The sequence below is a fragment of the Scyliorhinus torazame genome, chromosome 1 (genome assembly GCF_047496885.1).
Source record: "Scyliorhinus torazame isolate Kashiwa2021f chromosome 1, sScyTor2.1, whole genome shotgun sequence".
NCBI lineage: Eukaryota > Metazoa > Chordata > Chondrichthyes > Carcharhiniformes > Scyliorhinidae > Scyliorhinus > Scyliorhinus torazame.
In genome coordinates, this window is record NC_092707.1 from 339,076,205 (window position 1) to 339,097,258 (window position 21,054).

Below are 21,054 nucleotides of genomic sequence, written 5' to 3' on the forward strand. Positions count from 1 at the left end.
ATCAAGTCTGCACTGACACTTCAAAAGATAACCTTACCTCGGCCCATGACCCTGCCCTATCCCCATAACCCTACCTAAACTTTGGACTCTAAGGGGCAATTTAACCTCACTTGCATATCTTTGGACTGTGGGAGGAAACGGAAGCACCCAAAGGAAATGGAGGGGGCGCGATGGCACAGTGGTTAGCACTGCTGCCTCAGAGTACCAGGGACCCGGGTTCATTTCCGGCCTTGGGTGACTGTGGTATTTGTATGTTCTCCCATGTCGGCGTAGGTTTCCTCTGGGTGCTCCGGTTTCCTCCCAAATTCCAAAGACGTGCAGGTTAGGTGGATTGGCCATGCTAATTTGCCCCTTAGTGTCCAGGAATGTATAGGTTACGTTCCGGGGATAAGGCGGGGGAGTGGACTCTTTTCAGAGGGTCGGTGCAGACTTGATGGCTGAATGCCCTCCTTCTACGTTGTCGGAATTCTATGAGTCTATTCCATGGTTCTAGGAAACCCATGCAGGCACAGGGAGAATGTACAAATGCCACACAGTCATCCAAGGTCTGAAATGAACATGGCCCTGGTATTGTGAGGCAACAGTGCTGACTAGTGTGCCACCGGGTTACCCATGTTAAATATGTTTCTGCCTTGTTTACTTCAATTATCTTATTCATTTGTTAAAACATTTATTAACAAAAATAATTTTATACATACAAAACTTTCAAACCAGTTAACTTTTAACTTACTGTTTAAATTTACCATCTGAACAATGACATAAAACTGCCTCAACTGTTAAAGTTTCTTGCAATAAAATACATTTTCTCACTTAAATACAGCTGTTCTGTCTATTTGTAAAGGGGTGGGAGGGAATTAGGGGGGAGGGAGGGAAGGGGCGAAGGGGGGAATGGGAGGGTTTTGACAATTGTTAATTGTTAAGTTCAACATCCGAAAGCAGCAGCTGCTGAAGTGCAGTGTCCTGGCACACATCTCCTCTGACATAATTTTGAGATGTCCTTTGGCAGTACACTCTTAAGAGTGGGTGATTGATTTGCTGGAATACCTGTCAGACCGATAGTTCACATTATCTTACAGGAGGCTTACATGTATCAACAAAGGCACTAAACTTTGTTAAAGCATTTGAAGTAATCGCTGGGGCTTCTAAGGATGAACATTACATCAAGGAGACTCTTAAACCACTCAGCTTAAAATACATTGCAAAATCCAAATATACTTTCGCTCTGAATCAGCTGAGAGGACAGGCATGCAAGCATTAGTGTTCTTGAAGGAGTCAATAAATAGCACCGTATCAAGTCCATGATCATCCAAAACCAACTCTACTGGGCCGCTCATATGCTTAGGATAGCAGAATTCCGACTGCAAAAGCAAATCTTTTTCACCCTGCTTAAGGAAGGATCCCAAACAAGAGGAGAACAAGGAAGCTCTTCAAAGACACCTTGTAGGCTTACCTCAAAAATAGAACATGGATGTCAATCCCTGGGAGAACTTTGTTCAGAAGAGACCCACTTGGAGGAACCTCCTGATTGAAGGGTCACAATTCTTGGAGAACACCCGTCGACAAGAGGAGTCCCCGAAAAGGAGCCTGAGAAAGGAATACCCGTGACTTAGCATCCAAGGACCGATGCCACCTTTCGGAAACTCATTTAAACATATTTATAAATGCTAAGCACTAATAATATAAAACATTAACTGACCAAAAAGAATGTCTCCCAATGTCTCCTACATCTGCTAGATTGAAAAATGTCCGTGTAAATAATAACAAGGTGTAAAAACTCACCAAATATATGGGTAAGTGGCCCAAGTTAGCGCTGCAGCTGCATTTTTCCTTGAGCTGAGCTTCAAGCTGTTAGAAAAAAAAATGGCTGGGAGTTTGAAAGCCGCACGCTTTTAGTGCACATGCCTGAACGTCTGCATTCCTGGGTCGTCACGCCGTGAGTTACGGGCCATTATAATTACTTTTGCCAAGCAGAAAATTATTCAGGTTATTTTTTAAATAGCTGGCCATAATGTAGCGTTAAACTGGGAAGAAACAGCTTAGCCACTACTGACCAACCAGCTCTCTCCCTTGTCGCCTCGCCTCCTGCAGCAGGGCAAGACCACTCTCAACCAATCAACTTAAAGTTTTCCTATGATGTTACTGCACACCTTGTTTTCAAACTCAACGTCTTCCCAGACTCTTGTAAGCTCCTGTCTCCACTCCCATGAGTATCTCCCGCAGGTCCCTCTACGCTCCTCCTCCTCAAGATGAGAGTTGTAGGCTGCGCTCCCAGGCTGTATTTATCCTCTCCGCTCCTTCGAGTATCTCCTGCAGGTCCACCTCTACGTTCCTCCTGAAGGTGAGTGATGTAGGCTGTGCTGCCCGGGCGGTATTTATTCCTCTGCTCCTGCGAGTATCTCCCACAGGGCTGCCTCTCTGCTCCTCCTCCTGAATGTGAGTGACATCTTGTCATTCCCAGAAATTTTAAATAATCACAAGTTCAAGACAGCACGTTGGCGCAGTGGGTAGCACTGCTGCCTCACGGTGCTGAGGACCTGGGTTCAATCGCGGTTCTACGTCACTGTCCGTGTGGAGTTTGCACATTCTTCCCGTATTTGTGTGGGTTTCGCCCCTACAACCCAAAGATGTGCGGGGTAGGTGGATTGGCCATGTTAAATTGCCCCTTAATTGAAAAAAAGAATTGGGTAATCTAAATTTATAATTAAAAAAAAATAATCACAAGTTCTGATTCAAATGCTGGAAATCCGTCAAATATATTTTTCAGATCGCACCACGTGCTGTGTGGATTTATACACATTCTTGGATATAGTGGCCCTGTTAATTGCTGGCGTCAATCCTGTGCTGGCTCCTGTGAGGGGCTGGTTTAGCACAGTGGGCTAAACAGCCGGCTTGTAATGCAGAACAAGACCAGCAGCGCGGGTTCAATTCTCGTACTGGCCTCCCCGAACAGGCGGCGGAATGTGGCGACTAGGGGCTTTTCACAGTAAATTCATTGAAGCCTATTTGTGACAATAAGCGATTATTATTATTATTAAATCTCGTGAGTAGCCAAAAATGGGATTTGCACCAGCGAGATCTGAGTTTGACATCTTCCCTGCCCCCTGCCAGTGACATAATCAGGTTCATGCCCTTTGTTTACATAATTTTTCAGATATTAGCATATACTTACCAGCCTTGACACCATACTGTCCACTCATGCCTTATCTTCCCACTCACCCTGCGTGATGCCATGCCAGCGCGAATCACTACTGATTTTCAAACGTGAAAGCTAGTCATGATGACCAAGCCGGGGGAACAGATTGAGGGATTACACCCCGGTGGTGCATGGACAGGCAGTGCCAAGGTGGCAGTGTTAGGGTAGAAGTGCCAGGGTAGGCTTTGCCAGGGGTGGGCACACTGGGGAATCCCATTGGGGTATCCCCTTATTTTGGGGGGCGGCGATACTTCTGAGGGGTAGCCTGGTGCTTTGGGGGGAAGGGGGGGTGAGGGAGTTTGGTGCCCCAATCCTGGGAGGGGCATCACACTGATCCTGTTGATGGGGGGGGGGGGGGGGGTAGGGGATATTATATTGGAATAATATAACATAACATAGACCATTCAGGGGCAAAATCAGAAAGCACTTCTTCACATAAGGATAGTGGTAGCCTGGAGCTCTCTTCCCCCAAAATCTGTAGATACTAGGTCAGTAGAAACTGTCAACACTGTGGTTGATAGATTTATGTTAAGTGATGGTATTAAGGAATATGCAACCAAGTGTGGTTGATTGGAATTAGAATATGTCATTGAATCATGATCTAATTGAATGGTGGAACACACTTGTACGGCTTGAATGACTACTTTTGCTCCCAGAAAAACTTGAACAGGCGCAGGTTCAGTCAGCTCTTCCCAATCCATAGATATTGGTCTCTTCTTTTCCTGTTCCCTTTTCTCTTGCCTTTCTTCGGACCAATAGCAGCCTATCCCCAAATCCCTTTTCCCCAAAATAAAGAATTGAACATTGGTACAGTCTGACACATCGTTGCACGGCCATGCATGCACGCATCTTAAAGGAATTGTTTGTGTGCAACACCCGATTGCTGCACAGCCACACACCCACACAGTTTTGCGGAAATGTTGCTCTCTTCCCTTGCCTTCATTCCCAACCTGAGTCCAGTTATCGCATCACTGTTTGACCTGTACACCGGGCTCAGCCTTGACTCTCCCTGTACAGCAATACTGGAGATCAGCTCGTTATATGTTGAAAATTCTTCTTCGAAGTTTCTCACTGCATAAGACCTGGCCTTGTCATTGAAATTTATGACTTATGTTCCACTGAATTCCCCAGGCTCTTAAAGGAAGAAGCTCAACCAAATGGGAGAGTTGCAGACTACATCAGTGTCACTCTCTTAAGTGAACTTCCAGAATGCACCTGTGTCAATGTGTGGGCTACTGCAGAATCTGGAATAAGGCTGCCTCTTGCTCCCTAAGATATTACAGTACTTTATAGCTAGGGCTGTAAGGCAGGCACTCTCTGTGAGTGGCCAGCCATGTTGTAAAATTTGTATTTTATAAATCTGGTGTTTTAAAGACCCATCGTAATTTTGCTACTGGACAAACATGACTCTCTCTCTCGTGTGTCTATATATTTTATACATATTTCTCTCATTGTGAAAAAGAACATGCTAAATATCATGACTACTCTCCAGACCCCAGAATACTCATGAACAATGCCACAAGAATGAATTAATATCTTTATGAAGACCTAGACAAGCATAAACCTGTTTGGGATATGGAATTACATTGTGTTTCATAAACACTGTGCTTGTTGCAGAAGTTTCTCTTGAGTTGAACATCTAGAATTATTAAAAGTTAACCTGACATAAAATATAAATTAAAATATAAATCTCTATTGTAAATTATTCACGAGGTATAAAGCAGGTACACAGGAAAAACGGTGAATTATTAATAAAGTAATTTGTTAGTATCTACGATCCAAAAATAATCAACACTGTTAGAAATTATATAGCACAGATCTATCAGGAACTAGTTGAAGATTTAGAAAAATCTAATTCTTGATTCTATAATTTCTCAGTGGGCAAACAAAATCCCTTGATGATGATCTACAGCTTTAGAAAATAAATTGATTTCTAAAGAGAAAATTAGATGGTACTTATTATACTGTCTAACTAGCAATCCAGTGTCATTTGTCTGTTGCATGATGAATGTCTTTCTTTTGTCCACATTCCTCATTCAACAATGAGTGCTGTGGATTTGTGGCATAGAAGGGATGTTTAGTTTTAATGAACGTGTACTAGCCGTTCTGAAACCTCGACTCAGTAAAAGTACAATGGATTGTGCTTTGTGTAGCTGGTTTTAAAAAGGAAAACCAACAGGCAATGTTTGAATGCATTTCAGATTACGACTACCTAAAATTGTTCTCTTCCCATCTACTCATAACAATAAAGAACCTGCTGATGTCGATTATGCAGCTTTCATCGTTACCAAAGGATGTCTGTCCATTATATATTTCTTTCAACAAAACACCAGCAGAGCCATTACAAGGAAGGTCAACAGATAGCAGCTTTCTAATAGATGTAATAAATGGTGTCTCACAGATTTCAGGAGAAATATTAAGACTATTAACATTTGCTTCACTAGTTTGTCATAATATCTCCTTGTAATAACAAAGAACCGAATGATACTGAAGCAAAATGATTGTGCCTAAATTCTCAAGTCTAAAATCTGCTCACTAAATTTTGTTTTAAATTGGCTGGTGCCCATGTAGTGTTTCAAAATGAAATTGAGTCAAGTACCTTCACGATGTTTTATATATATATGAGTGAACATATATTCAAGAACACCCATTTGCTTTTACCTTAATTTGTAATAAAGCTGGAAATTAGTTTTTTCTGCAAATGATCACTCCAAAGCAAATTGCACTAAGAACTCATATTGCTTGGTTTGAATGATGAGGAAAATGCTCAAATATGCTGTTTTAACTGAAAAGTATATCCCGTCATGCATTTTAAGCATTACTGGATTCCAGCATTAAAAAAATTGAATAAACTTCTGCTGAACAATAGGGTAGGCTTCTCCCCCATCCATTGGCATAGGTTTAGAGGAACCTCACCCACACCCCTCACCAGTGACATGAAATAAATGGGTATTTGTCAAGAAATTCCGTCGAGCTCTGTGAAAAATACACAATGAAAATTCCACGTGATCCAATTTAGGGTGGAGTCTTCTGCCAAGAATGGAAAAAAAATAATGTTCAGGACCTTTCAAAATAATTGAAATTCAAAAGATTTGCATTCACATTGGGACAGGGAGTAAATACAAAGCTGTGAGGTGGATGGTAATGGGCAAGTGGGACTTTTTGCGGGACAAAATAATAACGGTTGCATTTTGAAGCAATGCGAGCTTGGGAGGGTGAAGAATGGGAAACCAGCAAGGAGGACATAAGAGAAATTAAAGGCTGGATTATCGTTAGGGAGGCGGCTAACTCAGGTTCGGATATTTCCCGACATGGCAGTTTGAAGAGTTCCCCATTCGACCCACTTTTCACTCTGGAATGCAAGGTTCCAGGCCGCTGCCAAGTTAGGTTAAACCCCCTCCAACAACACTAGCAAACCTCCCTGCAAGGACACTGGGCCCATTTTGGTTCAGGTGCAAACCGTCCACCTTGTACAAGTCCCACCATCCCCAGAAACGGTCCCAATGTCCCAGAAATCTAAAGCCCTCCCTCCGGCACCATTTCTCCAGCCATGCATTCATCTGGACTAACCTCCTATTTCTATACTCACGAGCAGGTGGCACCGAAAGTAGTCCTGAGATTATTACCTTCTGGGTTCTGTTTTTTAATTTACTTCCTAGCTCCCTAAATTCTGCTTTCAGGGTATCATCCCTTTTTCTGCCTATATCGTTGGTACCAATGTGTACCACAATATCTGTCTGCTTGTCCTCCCCCTTCAGTATGCCCTGCAGCCGTTCAGTGACATCCCTGATTCTGGCACCTGGGAGGTAACATACCATGCTGGGGTCTTTTTTGCGACCACAGAAATGTCTGTGTGTTCCCCTGACAATTGAATCCCCTACCACTATAATAATCTTTATTACTTTCACAAGTAGGCTTACATTAACACTGCAATGAAGTTACTGTGAAAAGCCCGTAATCACCACATTCCAGCGCCTATTCGGGTACACTGAGTGAGAATTCAGAATGTCCAATTCACCTAACAAGCACATCTTTCAGGACTTGTGGGATGAAACCAGAGCACCTGGAGGAAACACACACAGACATGGGGAGAACGTGCAGACTCCGCACAGACAGTGACCCAAGCCGGGAATCGAACTTGCGGCCCTGGCGCTATGAAGCAACAGTTCGAACCACTGTGCTACCGTGCCGCCTTGGCATTCTTCCTCCCTCCATCTTGAGCAGCAAACCCACCCATGCTGCCATGAAGTTGGCTGCCACTGAATTTCCCTGCAGTCATGTTCTCCAACAGTACCTAAAACGGTATATTTGTAGAAAGTGGATGGCCTCAGATGACTCCTGCATTACCTTCCTTCCACTACTCTGCCTGGTGGTCACCCATGCCCTTTCTGCCTTTTCAATCATGACCTGCGGTGTGACCACCTCACTGAACATGCTATCTGCTGACTTGCTCAACATGGCGGATGTTCCACAGTGAATCCACCCTCAGCTGTGTTCCAATGCAGTTAGCCAGTCGCTGCAGTTGGACACACTTCCTGCATACGTGTTCACCGGAGACAACTGAAGCTTCCATGATTTGCCACATAGTACAGAAGGAGCAGAACACAGGTGCAAGTTCTCCTACCATGACTACCCTTAAACTGCTCATTTACTCCCTTTTAACAAAACATTAAGCCGTTTACGAATACTATTTACTTCCCTCCCTAAGGCTAACTTTACTTCCCTTACCCTGCTGTGTTTACTTATATGATTTTACTATAATGACCCTGACTTACACTTACTTGAGCTGTTTCTCAGTTATTCCCTTCCTCCAAGAAAAAAGAAAAACACATTTTATACTCACGACTGTTTCACTGTGACGCTGACTGCGAAGTCAATGAGAACAGGAATCCGACCTTGGTGACTATGGAACTCAGCTGTGCTCTGTTCCTGCCCGGACTGAGCTCCGCACTCAGACTTTTCAGTTTCACCTTCTCCCAGTTTCACCTAACTTCCTGTTGCCACCCAACACCAAAAGACCTCTCAGTTCAGCCAAGCAGTGCAGACCATGTGAAGATTAAAACATTTTTTTAACAATCCAACACAGATCTCACTCATATTAACTTGATAGTGCAAAGCTCCCATTCAAGAAACCCATACAAAGCTTTTAAATGTCCTCAAGTGGTTAATCTCTTATAAAAACAAACATCTATTCAGACCCAACAGCAAAGACAGCTAATCATCATAGTCCCTTTAAACTGTCGATCAAACTCTGAACTCAGAACCCCCTACTGAGATAATATTAGCTTTTGGTAGCTCAACAAAGTATTCATTATTACACAATGACAGCCCTTAGGGAAATGTCAACAAACACCTCTCTTGAAACATCATAACCAGATGGCATTTGTTTTCTAAACTATATTAGATGGCCTGTCAATCCAGCAGATGGTTTTTAAAAAACACTCTTACTGACAGTTTAAACCTGTTTTTTTATGTTTAAAGAACAAGAGATTTTTTTAAAAAATCAGATCATGACACCTAAATAGATTTTACCGCACTTCAAGACCATTTATATCTACTCCATCAATTCAGTACTCGCATGGTATGTAATGGGGACCTCGCAGCATCCAACATGGTGTCTATTTGAACTCAGTAGTAAGTTCAAATTACATAGCCGAGTTTGGTTTCCTGCCTGTACGAATTGTGCCCCGCCCCTTCCCCCACTGCAAAATTTGGATCTGTCAGAAGTTAGGCTAGGACTTCTGGACCATTTTCAAAGGCTCACAGAGTTTTCCTGACTCTGCAAAAATCCGGCCCTGGATTGAAAAGTATTGGTAAGATTTTGAGTTGCAGAGGGATTGCAGTCATGGGTAGAAACATGAGGCAGATATTGTGGAACTGGGAGTATGGGGGATCCAGGGGATGGGGAAGGGAAGATCCGGAAGGAGAATGCTGGCCAACAAGGATGTCTGGATGGTATGGCATCATGTGGTGGGGGCAACTGTCCAATCGTTGCTGAGGTTAACAAGGTAGCTCATTGGGCCAGATGATCACATATAGGCTCCCCTTGACCCACAAGGATTTGGGAAGGGCACATGCCTATACCATCCATCAGTCCTTACCACCTTTCAGCAAGTCAGAGTGAAAATTATATCAAACATTGAGTAGAAATTGAGAAGGGCAAGGAGGATTGAAACATTGTGGTTGGATTTGCATTGGCAAACATACAACCTATTCTAAAATATATTAGACATACAATTTGAGTTCACAACAAAGAAAATTCCTGATTATGGAGTCTCTAATAAAAAAATGTGGGGAAAAAAGACAAGTTGAATTCTCTTGATGAGGAAGCTCATCTGTGCTGTTGTATTTTTTGAACATTACTACAATTTTCATCATGCTAATCGGAAAAAATGAACTCGAGATCTTTTTTTAAAGATGATTTCATACTGATCCAAACCTCAACAGTGTAAATAAAGATGGCTAAGTCTTTAGAACAGATGAACAGGTCCACCCAGTGTTGCACCATTCACATAGTCAATTCGGTGACTACATTTTACTGCTGATGCTAATAATGCTTGAGCAGCAATTGCAATTACTTTGAGTCAGATACTGTAATGCTACATTGCACTACATGTATTTTACTGTTTATTGGTTATTTAACTGAAAGTTACTCTCGGTCCTCTACTTCAAGCTCATAGATTTAAAATCTACGCAGAGGAAAAATTCTAAAGTGATATTCTCAAAAATATTCTGAAACAATATATTATGTATTTGCCAATAATGATTTGTCACATTTTATTCATACTATATATTTTTTTACAATTATTTAGACTGCTGTGATTTATTGGAAATTGGATTTGAACACAAGATAAATTTGGGATCCTTTTTTATGGTCTTTGGGAATCATCAATATTTTAATTGGACTTCATACGAACTTACGAATTAGGAGCAGGAGTAGGCCCCTCGGCCCCTCGAGCCTACTCCGCCATTCAGTAAGACCATGACTTATCTGATTGTAACCTCAAACCCACATTCCTGCCGACTCCCAATAACCTTTCACCCCCTTGTTAATCAGGAATCAATCGGGCTCTGCCTTTAAAATATTCAAAGACTCTGCTTTCACAGCTTTTGAGGAAGAGTGTTCCAGAGACTCAAAGCACTCTGAAGAAAAAACTTCTCCTCATCTCTGTCTTAAATGAGCAACCCCTTAGATTTAAACAGTGACCCCAAGTTCTAGATTATCTGACAATAGGAAACATCTTCTCCTCACCTACCCTGTCAATACCCTCAGGATCCTGATGATCAAGTCGCCTCTTACTCTCCTGAACTCTAGTGGATAGAAACCTAACCTCTCCATCCTTTCTTGAAAGGCAACTTGCCTACTCCTGCTATTAGTCTAGTAAACCTTCTCTGAACTGCTTCAAAATCATTTACATCTTTTGTTAAATAAGGAGATCAATACTGTATGGTTTCACCAATGTCTTGTACAACCGAAGCATAACCTCCCTACTTTTGTATTCAATTCCCCTCACTATAAAAAAAACACTCTATTAGCTTTCCTAATTACTTGCTGTACCTGTATGCTTGCATTTTGTGATTCATGCACTAGGACTGAGTTTAACTTCAGAGCGTGGACGTTTGGGGAGTTGAGGGAAATTTTAAATATCTTTCTAAGAATCTAATATTGTTTGTATTTGTGTTTAACATTTAACTGCAAATAATGTTTAACTTCTAAGTCTCATCCAGGGACCTAAATGGGGGGATAGAAGCTACCCACTAGCAGCAGCTCAATGAGTCAATTAAGGAAACTAGCTTGAACTGGTCTCGCTGTACTTGGATTCAGCTCATCCCTTTGTTCAGAACCTCCAGATAAAAACTTGGATAGCCGATACAGTATTATACAGACATTTATGAAGAAGTCAGTGTTGTTTCACAGCACCAGGGTCCCAGGTTCAATTCCTGCTTGGGTCACAGTCTGTGCGGAGGCTGCACGTTCTCCCCGTGTCTGCGTGGGTTTCCTCTGGGTGCTCCAGTTTCCTCCCACAAGCCCTGAAAGACGTGCTTGTTAGGTGAATTGGACTTTCTGAATTCTCCCTCCTGTACCCGAACAGGCGCCGGAGTGTGGCGACTAGAGACTCTTCACAGTAACTTCATTGCAGTGTTAATGTAAGCCTACTTGTGACAATAATAAAGATTATTATTATCACAAATTCAAGAATCATATATGTTTCATTGAAAAACCTATATAAGAGTTGAAGGATCATAGTGCAGGATATTGTCAAGATTAAGAGGAAGATTAAGAAAGAGAATACATCATTGTAATGTCTAGCTTGGTTGATATAGGTTTGGCAGGATTGGAAGAGGTAAAGGAGATAGTTTTGGGATTCGAAAAGTAAGAGAAAGATAAATAAACAAACTCCCTAGGCAGTTGACTTTGGAATAATAAAACTGTCAATCACTGGCTAATACAATGCATTGCCGTGTGAAATTGAATGGAGGATCTGAATTTCAAAGGCTGTCAAAGGAATTGAAGCCCTTTGAAGTGTACTTGGCTTTCGTTTATTTTGACGGCTTCCACAAAACAGCTGTGAGCCTTGTTTCATTCATCTTCCTTCATGGATGACTAACTCTAAGTTTATAAATGTTTATAAGCATCAACCACTTCAAAGAGAGTTAAGTGCTGTCAATTTCCAGCTCAGCACTTCACAATCACTCAAGCTGAAGGGGGGTGATTGGAATGCACTTAACTCTCTTTGATGTGATTGATGTTTGTAAACATTGTGGTTACAACACTTAGCATTACTCATCCATAAAGGAAGATGAATGAAGCTATGCTCACAACTGTTTTGTGGAATTTGTGAAGTATAGCCCACCACAAGAAATGAATGACTTGCAGATAAGAGATCTGAGGAGTCTAAACACAGGTCACTGCTTTTCCAGCAATGGACATGTGCAGCGGGATTCTCCAGAATCGGTGCGATGGCCCGATGTCGGCGTCAAAAACAGCGCAAACCACTCGCGCATCGGGCCAAACGGAAGTAGCGGAATCCTCTGCACTTCCGGGGGCTTGGCGAACGCCGGAGGGGTTGGCATGCGCCGAGCCGGCGCCGAACAGACTGCGCGAGGCCGCACATGCGCCAAAGGGCCGGCGTGATCCCACGCATGCGCGGAACCAACGTCTTATTCTGCCGCATGCGCAGGGGGGTGTCTTCTCTGCACCAGACATGGCAGAGCCCCACAGGGGCCGGCGCAGAAGGAAGAAGTGCCCCCACGGCACAGGCCCGCCCGCAGATCGGTGGGTCCCGGGGTCGGATCCCCCCACGCACCCCGAGGACCGCCCCAGCTGACTTACCTGCCATGTCCCGCCGTGTGGGACCATGTCTAATCCACGCCGGCGGGACTGGCCAAAAAACGATGGCCACTCGGTCCATCGGGAACCGGAGAATTGCAGGCACCAGCGTGGCGTGAACTCCGCCCCCGCCCAAAAACCGGCGCCGGAGAATACGGCAGCCGGCGTCAGGGTGGCGGGGCGGGAATCGCGCCGCCCCCCCAGGGATTCTCCGACCCAGCAGGGGGCCGGAGAATCCTGCCCGTGGTGTTTCCAGGTGAGTGTTACAACAGTAGTATTTTTAACTGCTCCTGTCTGGACTGCTCTCTAGCTTCCAGACAGGGGTCTATTCGCTAGGGGATATGTGGGAGGGTGGGTGGTCCCCTTACATAGGGGTCTTGGGTGGGGTGGGGCTTCCTTTAGTTATGGGGTATCTGGGGGGGGTCCCTTTAGTTAGAGGGTCTTCTATTCAGGGGGTCCTTGGGATGCATCTCCCTATTTAAGGGGTCAGTGTGTGGTCCCTTTAGTTAGAGGGTTTGTAGGGGGGTGTCCCCCTTTTTAGGAGGTCTCTAGGGGTCTCCTATTTCATGATGTCTCAGGGGGGATTCTCCCTATTTAGGGTCTCCCTGTGGGTCTCCTACTCCTCTGGCATTTAGCTCTTTTGTCCATATTTGAACCAAGGCTATAATGAGATCAGGAGCTGAGTGACCCAGGAAGAACCCAAACTGAGCATCCGTGAACAAGTTATTGCTGAATAGGTGCCGCTTGATAGCACTGTTGATTACTACTTCCATAAATTTTCTGATGATGGACAGTAGACTGATAGGGCGGTAATTGCCTGGGTTGGATTTGTCCTGTTTCCTGTCCTGACATGCCTGGGCAATTTTCCACATTGTCGGGTCGATGCCAGTATTGTAGCTGTACTGGAACAGCTTGGCTCGGGTGCAGAAAGTTCTGGAGCATGTCTTCAGCACTATTGCTAGGATATTGTCAGGGCCCATAGCCGTTCCAGTATCCAGTGCCTTCAGCCATTTCTTGATATTACATGGAGTGAATCCTATTTGCTGAATACAGACATCTGTGATGCTGGTGAACTGCGGAGGAGACCACGACGGATCATCCACTCGTACCTCTGACTGAAGATTGTTGTGAATGCCTCAACGTTGTCTTTTGTACGTTTGTGCTAGGTTCCTCCATCATTGAGGATGAGGATATTTGTGGAGTCTCCAGTAAGTTGTTTAGCTTTCCACCACCATTCATGTGGATGTGACAGGACTGCAGAATTTAGATCTGATGCATTTGTTGTGGAATTACCTAGCTCTGTCTATTACTTGCTGCTTATGCTGTTTGGCACACAAGTCATCCTGTGTTTTAGGTTCAACAGGTTGACACCTCATTTTTAGGTCTGCCTGATGTTGCTCCTGGCATGCTCTCCTACACCCTTCATTGAACCAGGGTTGATACCCTGACTTGGTGGTAATGGTAGAGTGGGGGATATCCCAGACCATGAGGTTGCAGATTGTGGTTGAGTACATTTCTGGTGCTGCTGATGGCCCACAGCACCTCATGGATGCCCAGTCTTGAGTTGCTAGATCTGTTTGAAGTCTATCCATTTAGCACAGTGCCGGTGCCAAAGAACTCCCTCCATTGGGTATCCTCAATGTGAAGATGGGACTGTGGTCATTTCTACCTATAATGTCATGGGCAGATGCATCTGCAGCAGGCAGGTTGATAAGGATGAGGTCAAGTTTGTTTTTCCCTCTTGTTGGTTCCCTGACCGCCTGCTGCAGTCCCAGTCTAGCAGCTATGTCCTTTAGGACCCGGCCAGCTCGGTTTGTGGTTGTACTACCGAGCCACTCTTGGTGATGGACATTGAAGTCCCCCACCCAGAGCATATTCTGTGCCCTTGCCACCTCAGTGCTTCCTCTAAGTGGTGTTCAGCATGGTGGAGAACTGATTCATCAGCTGATGGTGGCCAGTACGTGGTAATCAGAAGAAGGTTTCCTTACCCATGTTTAATGTGACTTCATGGCCTAGGAAAGGATGCAGAGGAGGTTCACAAGAATGATCCCTCAAATGAAGAGCGTGTCATATGAGGAGCAGTTGAGGACTCTGGGGCTGTACTCGTTGGGAGTTTTGAAGGATGAGGCGGGATCTTATTGAATCTTACAGGATACTGAGAGGCCGGGAAAGAGTGGACGTGGAGAGGATGTTTCCACTGATAGGAAAAACTAGAAACCGAGAGCATAGCCTCAGACTGAAGGGACGATCCTGTAAAACTGTGATGAGGAGCAATTTTTTCAGCCAGAAGGTGGTGAATCTGTGGAACTCTTTGCTGCAGAAGGCTGTGGAGGCCAAATCACTGAGTGTCTTTAAGACAGAGATAGATAGGGGGATTAGGGTTTATGGGGAGAAGACAGGAGAATGGGGGTGTGAAACATATGAGCCATGATTTAATGGCAGAGCAGACTCGGTGGGCCAAATGGCCAAATTATGCTCCTATGTTTTATGGTCTTATGGGTCCAGAGTCGATGTTGAGGACCTGTCGGGCGTCTCCCTCCCGACTGTATACCACTGTGTCGCCACCTCCACTGGGTCTGTCCTGCCGATGAGACAGGACATACCCAGGAATGATGATAGTGATGACTGGGACATTATCTGTAAGGCATGATTCTGTGAGTATGACTATATCAGGCTGCTGCTTGACTACTCTGTAAGACAGCTCTCCAAACTTTGGCGCAAGCCACCAGATGTTAGTAAGGAGGACCTTGCAGGGTCGACAGGGCTGGGTTTGCCGTTGTCGTTTCTGGTGCCTGAGTTGATGCGGTAGTCGATGCCGTGTGGCCTGTCCGGTTTCATTCCCTTTTTGCGTTTTTGAATACAGCTGAGTGGCTTGCTAGGCCATTTCACAGGGCATTTAAAAATCAGCCACATTGCTGTGGGTCTGGAGTCACATGTAGGCCAGATTAGGTAAGGATGACAGATTTCCTTCCGTGAAGGACATTAGTGAACCAGATGGGTTTTTACAACAATCGAAAATGATTTCATGGTCATCATTAAACTTTTAATGCCAGATATTTTATTGAATTTAAATTCTACCACCTGCCGTGGTGGGATTCGAACACTGGGGTCTCTGAATTACTTGTCCAGCAACAATATCACTTCGCCACCGCCTCCCCACTGTCTGTTGTTCTTTTAAACCAAGATTTTTCAAAAATATTGCTAGAGCAAATACATACACACCCTAACCTAGGCTTTTAAAAACATAACTGAACCAGATATATAAGATTTAGATTTAGATTTACTGTCACGTGTACTGAGATACAATGAAAAGTATTGTTCTGCGTACAGTCCAGTCGGATCGCTCCATACATGAAAACATAGAACGAATGATAAATAAACAATGTACACAATATAAATACATAAACATAGACATTGGGTGAAGGATATGGAGTATTGTGCTACAACCATAGAGAAGATGCGTGGAGAGATCAGTTCAGTCCATAAGAGGGCCATTCAGGAGTCTGGTAACAGCAGGGAAGAAGCTGTTTTAAAATCTATTGGTGCGTGTTCTCAAACCTTTGTATCTTCTGCCCAATGGAAGAGATTGGAAGAGAAAATAACCCGGATGGGAGGTGTCTCTGATTATGCTGCCCACTTTCCCAAGGCAGTGGGAGGTGTAGAATCAATGGATGGGAGATGGGCTCGCGTGATGGACTGGGCAGTGTTCACGACCCTCTGTAGTTTCTTATACAATATATGTATCAATTACTTACATTCATAACAGGGGATGATCTTTGTGGAGTCTCCCAGTCAGTTGCACACAGCTGTGTCAAGATGGTGACCGACGCTCTGTTCTGGCAAGAGAGAACATTCATACATTTCAGCACGGATCAAGTCAGTCAGTCTAAGCAGGCCAGAGGCTTTGCTGCATTTGCAGGATTCCCCCACATCCAGGGTGACATTGATTGCACCCATGTGGCCATCAAGGCCCCAGTCAACCAGCCAGGTGGCTTTGTCAATAGAAAGGGTTTTCGCTCCATGAATGTTCAGTTAATTTGTAACCAAAGGTCCCAGATTTTTCTTTGCCTTTGCAAAATCCCCTCACAGCTCCAACAATGTCGACATTATGTGCCATTCACAGGTTCCAAGGCTGTTTGCGCAGCTCCAGCTTGCTTCCGATTTCTTCCCACTGTTCAAAGATGTGCAGGTTAGGTTGGGTTGCGGGGATAGAGCAGGGTAATGGGCCTAGGTCGGGTGCTCTTTCAGAGGGTCCATGCAGACTCAATGGGCCAAATGGCTTCCTTATGCACTGTCGGGATTCTATGGATTCTTGATTATTTGGTGACAAGGGGTATCCCATGTAAAGGTGGGTGATGATACCCCTTTATCACCTCAGGACAGAGGCAGGGGAGAGATACAATCGCTGCCTTATATCCACGAGAGTGGAAAGGACAATAGGCCCTCTGAAGATGAGGCTCCAATGCCTGTACTGCTCCAGGGATGCCATGCAATATCTGCCAGAGCAAATGTTGCTCATCATAGTTGTCTGCTCTGCTTTTCACAATTTTGCCATTTTCAGCGGGGAAAGCCACTGGACCAGGAGGGTGGACCACTGGACCAGCAGGATGATAAGGCACCTGCCCCAGATGAGGAATCTAATGAAGATGCAGAGCCCAGGCAGGACGATGGCGATGATAAAGAGACTGATATGAGGGACTTCCGGGTGCGGCGATGACCAGCTGAGTCGCACGTTTCGGCAGCTCCTAGTGAAACGGACTTTTGGGCTCTTGATAGGAGCCCCAACGGCAATTTTGACGGCTAAAAACACTGTGCGGTAAACCAGAAGGGAATCCCCCCTGGATACGGATGAAAAAAGGAGGAGAAAGTGGCCGGATTGCAGTGGATCCTTTAGAACAGCGGCAAGGAAGGCAAGCAAAAACCAAGATGGCGTCGGAAGGTGGCAGTTTAACATGGGGCCCTGAACAACAAGAGTCCTTGAAATGCTGTGTGGAAGAGCTCAAAAAGGAAATGAAGAAAGAGCTGTTGGCCCCGATACTACAGGCGATCGAAGGGCTAAAGGAGGAACAAAAGACCCAGGAGCGGGAGCTTCGGGTCGTGAAGGCAAAGGCAGCCGAGAATGAGGACGACATACAGGGCCTGGTGGTGAAGACGGAGATGCATGAGGCACATCAGAAACGATGTGTGGAAAGGTTGGAGGCACTGGAGAACAATGCAAGGAGGAACAACCTGAGGATTCTTGGTCTTCCTGAAGGTGTGGAGGGAGCGGACGTCGGGGCATATGTGAGCACGATGCTGCACTCGTTAATGGGAGCGGAGGCCCCGGCGGGTCCGTTGGAGGTGGAGGGAGCATACCGAGTGATGGCGCGAGGACCGAAAGCAGGAGAAATTCCCAGAGCCATAGTGGTGAGATTCCTCCGTTTTAAGGATAGAGAAATGGTCCTTAGATGGGCAAAGAAAACTCGGAGCAGTAAATGGGAGAACGCGGTGATCCGCGTTTATCAAGACTGGAGTGCGGAGGTGGCGAGAAGGAGGGCGAGCTTTAATCGGGCCAAGGCGGTGCTTCATAAAAAGAAGATAAAATTTGGAATGCTGCAACCGGCAAGACTGTGGGTCACATATCGAGGAAGGCACCACTACTTTGAGACGGCGGATGAAGCGTGGACTTTTATTGTGGAAGAAAAACTGGAATGAGCGGGTTATTAAAAAGAACGTTTGAACAAAGTGGTGGGGCGAATGTGGGGGGCGAAGAGGGGGGTTAAAAAGGGGGGAAAGAGGAGTTTTATGTACTAATCCTGCGATGTGGTAACTTTTCTCTCTTCCACAGGTGGTGATGGGGGGAGGAGGGGAGGTGGAGGAGATGGGGCGTTGGCCATTGGGGGCGGGGTCAAGGGAGAAGCGCGGGCTTGGTTCCCGCGCTATGATAATCATGGTGGGAATAGAGAAGCAGGAAGGAGGGGGCGTCGCACGGTGCGAGCCGAGGTCACGGGGGGAGGCCAAGGTCGGCCAGAGTTTGCTGACTTCTGGTAGCAACATGGGGGGAGTAATTACGCTAGCGTGGGATCTAGCGGGGGGGGGTGGGAGGGGGGAATTACTGGGTTGCTGCTGCTGGGGAGAGGGGGGAGCTGGTATGGGAGGGGATGGGCGGGGGGGCACCGCCTGGGGGAGATACAGCTGTGTGGGAACCGGGTGAGGAGCTGGAAAAAGGGGATGGCTAATCGACAAGGGGGTGGGGGGGTAGGAAGCCCCCCAACCCGGCTGATCACGTGGAACGTGAGAGGGCTGAACGGGCCGATAAAGAGGGCACGGGTACTCGCACACCTTAAGAAACTTAAGGCAGATGTGGTTATGTTACAGGAAACGCATCTGGAACTGATAGACCAGGTTAGGCTACGCAAAGGATGGGTGGGGCAGGTGTTCCATTCGGGGCTAGATGCGAAAAACAGGGGGGTGGCTATATTAGTGGGGAAGCGGGTAATGTTCGAGGCAAAGACTATAGTGGGGGATAACGGGGGCAGATACGTGATGGTGAGTGGCAAACTACAGGGGGAGACGATGGTTTTGGTAAACGTATATGCCCCGAACTGGGATGTTGCCAATTTTATGAGGCGGATGCTAGGACGCATTCCGGACCTAGAGATGGGAAAGCTGATAATGGGGGGAGATTTTAATACGGTGTTGGAACTAGGGCTGGATAGGTCGAAGTCCAGGACTGGAAGGAGGCCGGCAGCAGCCAAGGTACTTAAAGATTTTATGGAGCAGATGGGAGGTGTAGACCCGTGGAGATTTAGCAGACCTAGGAGTAAGGAGTTCTCGTTTTTCTCCTATGTCCATAAAGTCTACTCGCGAATAGACTTTTTTGTGCTGGGAAGGGCGTTGATCCCGAAGGTGAGGGGAACGGAGTATACGGCTATAGCCATTTCGGATCACGCTCCACACTGGGTAGACTTGGAGATAGGGGAGGAAACAGGAGGGCGCCCACTCTGGAGAATGGACATGGGACTAATGGCAGATGAGGGGGTGTGTCTAAGGGTGAGGGGGTGCATTGAAAAGTACTTGGAACTCAATGATAATGGGGAGGTCCAGGTGGGAGTGGTCTGGGAGGCGCTGAAGGCGGTGGTTAGAGGGGAGCTGATATCAATAAGGGCACATAAAGGGAAGCAGGAGAGTAAGGAACGGGAGCGGTTGCTGCAAGAACCTTTGAGGGTGGACAGACAATATGCGGAAGCACCGGAGGGACTGCACAGGGAAAGGCAAAGGCTACATGTAGAATTTGACTTGCTGACTACGGGCACTGCAGAGGCACAATGGAGGAAGGCACAGGGTGTACAGTACGAATATGGGGAGAAGGCGAGCAGGTTGCTGGCACACCAATTGAGGAAAAGGGGAGCAGCGAGGGAAATAGGGGGAGTGAGGGATGAGGCAGGAGAGATGGAGCGGGGAGCGGAGAGTGTGAATGGAGTGTTCAAGACATTTTATAAAAAATTATATGAAGCTCAACCCCCCGGATGGGAGGGAGAGAATGATGGGCTTTTTGGATCGGCTGGAATTTCCCAAGGTGGAAGAGCAGGAAAGGGTGGGACTGGGAGCACAGATCGAGGTAGAAGAAGTGGTGAAAGGAATTAGGAGCATGCAGGAGGGAAAGGCCCTGGGACCGGATGGATTCCCAGTCGAATTCTATAGAAAATATGTGGACTTGCTCGCCCCGGTATTGACGAGGACCTTTAATGAGGCAAAGGAAAGGGGACAACTGCCCCCGACTATGACTGAAGCAACGATATCGCTTCTCTTAAAGAAGGAAAAGGACCCGCTACAATGCGGGTCCTATAGACCTATTTCCCTCCTAAATGTAGATGCCAAGATCCTGGCCAAGGTAATGGCAATGAGAATAGAGGAATGTGTCCCGGGGATGGTCCACGAGGACCAAACTGGGTTTGTGAAGGGGAGACAGCTGAACACGAATATACGGAGGCTGTTAGGGGTAATGATGATGCCCCCACCAGAGGGGGAAATGGAGATAGTAGTGGCGATGGATGCCGAGAAAGCATTTGATAGAGTGGAGTGGGATTATTTGTGGGAGGTGTTGAGGAGATTTGGTTTTGGAGAGGGGTATGTTAGATGGGTGCAGCTGTTGTATAGGGCCCCGATGGCGAGCGTGGTCACGAATGGACGGGGATCTGCATATTTTCGGCTCCATAGAGGGACAAGGCAGGTATGCCCTCTGTCCCCATTATTGTTTGCACTGGCGATTGAGCCCCTGGCGAAGGCGTTGAGGGGTTCCAAGAAGTGGAGGGGAGTACTTAGAGGAGGAGAAGAACACCGGGTATCTTTGTATGCGGACGATTTGTTACTATATGTGGCAGACCCGGCGGAGGGGATGCCAGAAATAATGCGGATACTTGGGGAGTTTGGGGATTTTTCAGGGTATAAATTGAACATGGGGAAAAGTGAGTTGTTTGTGGTGCATCCAGGGGCGCAGAGTAGAGAAATAGAGGACCTACCGTTGAGGAAGGTAACAAGGGACTTTCGT

General features: G+C 46.0%; 1 protein-coding gene across 2 annotated transcripts in view; it reads left to right on the forward strand.

The window, feature by feature from the left end:
- Positions 1-21,054, forward strand: part of spata17 (spermatogenesis associated 17) — a 627,389-nt gene that overhangs the window by 369,456 nt on the left and 236,879 nt on the right. The gene's annotated exons all lie outside the window — the stretch shown is intronic.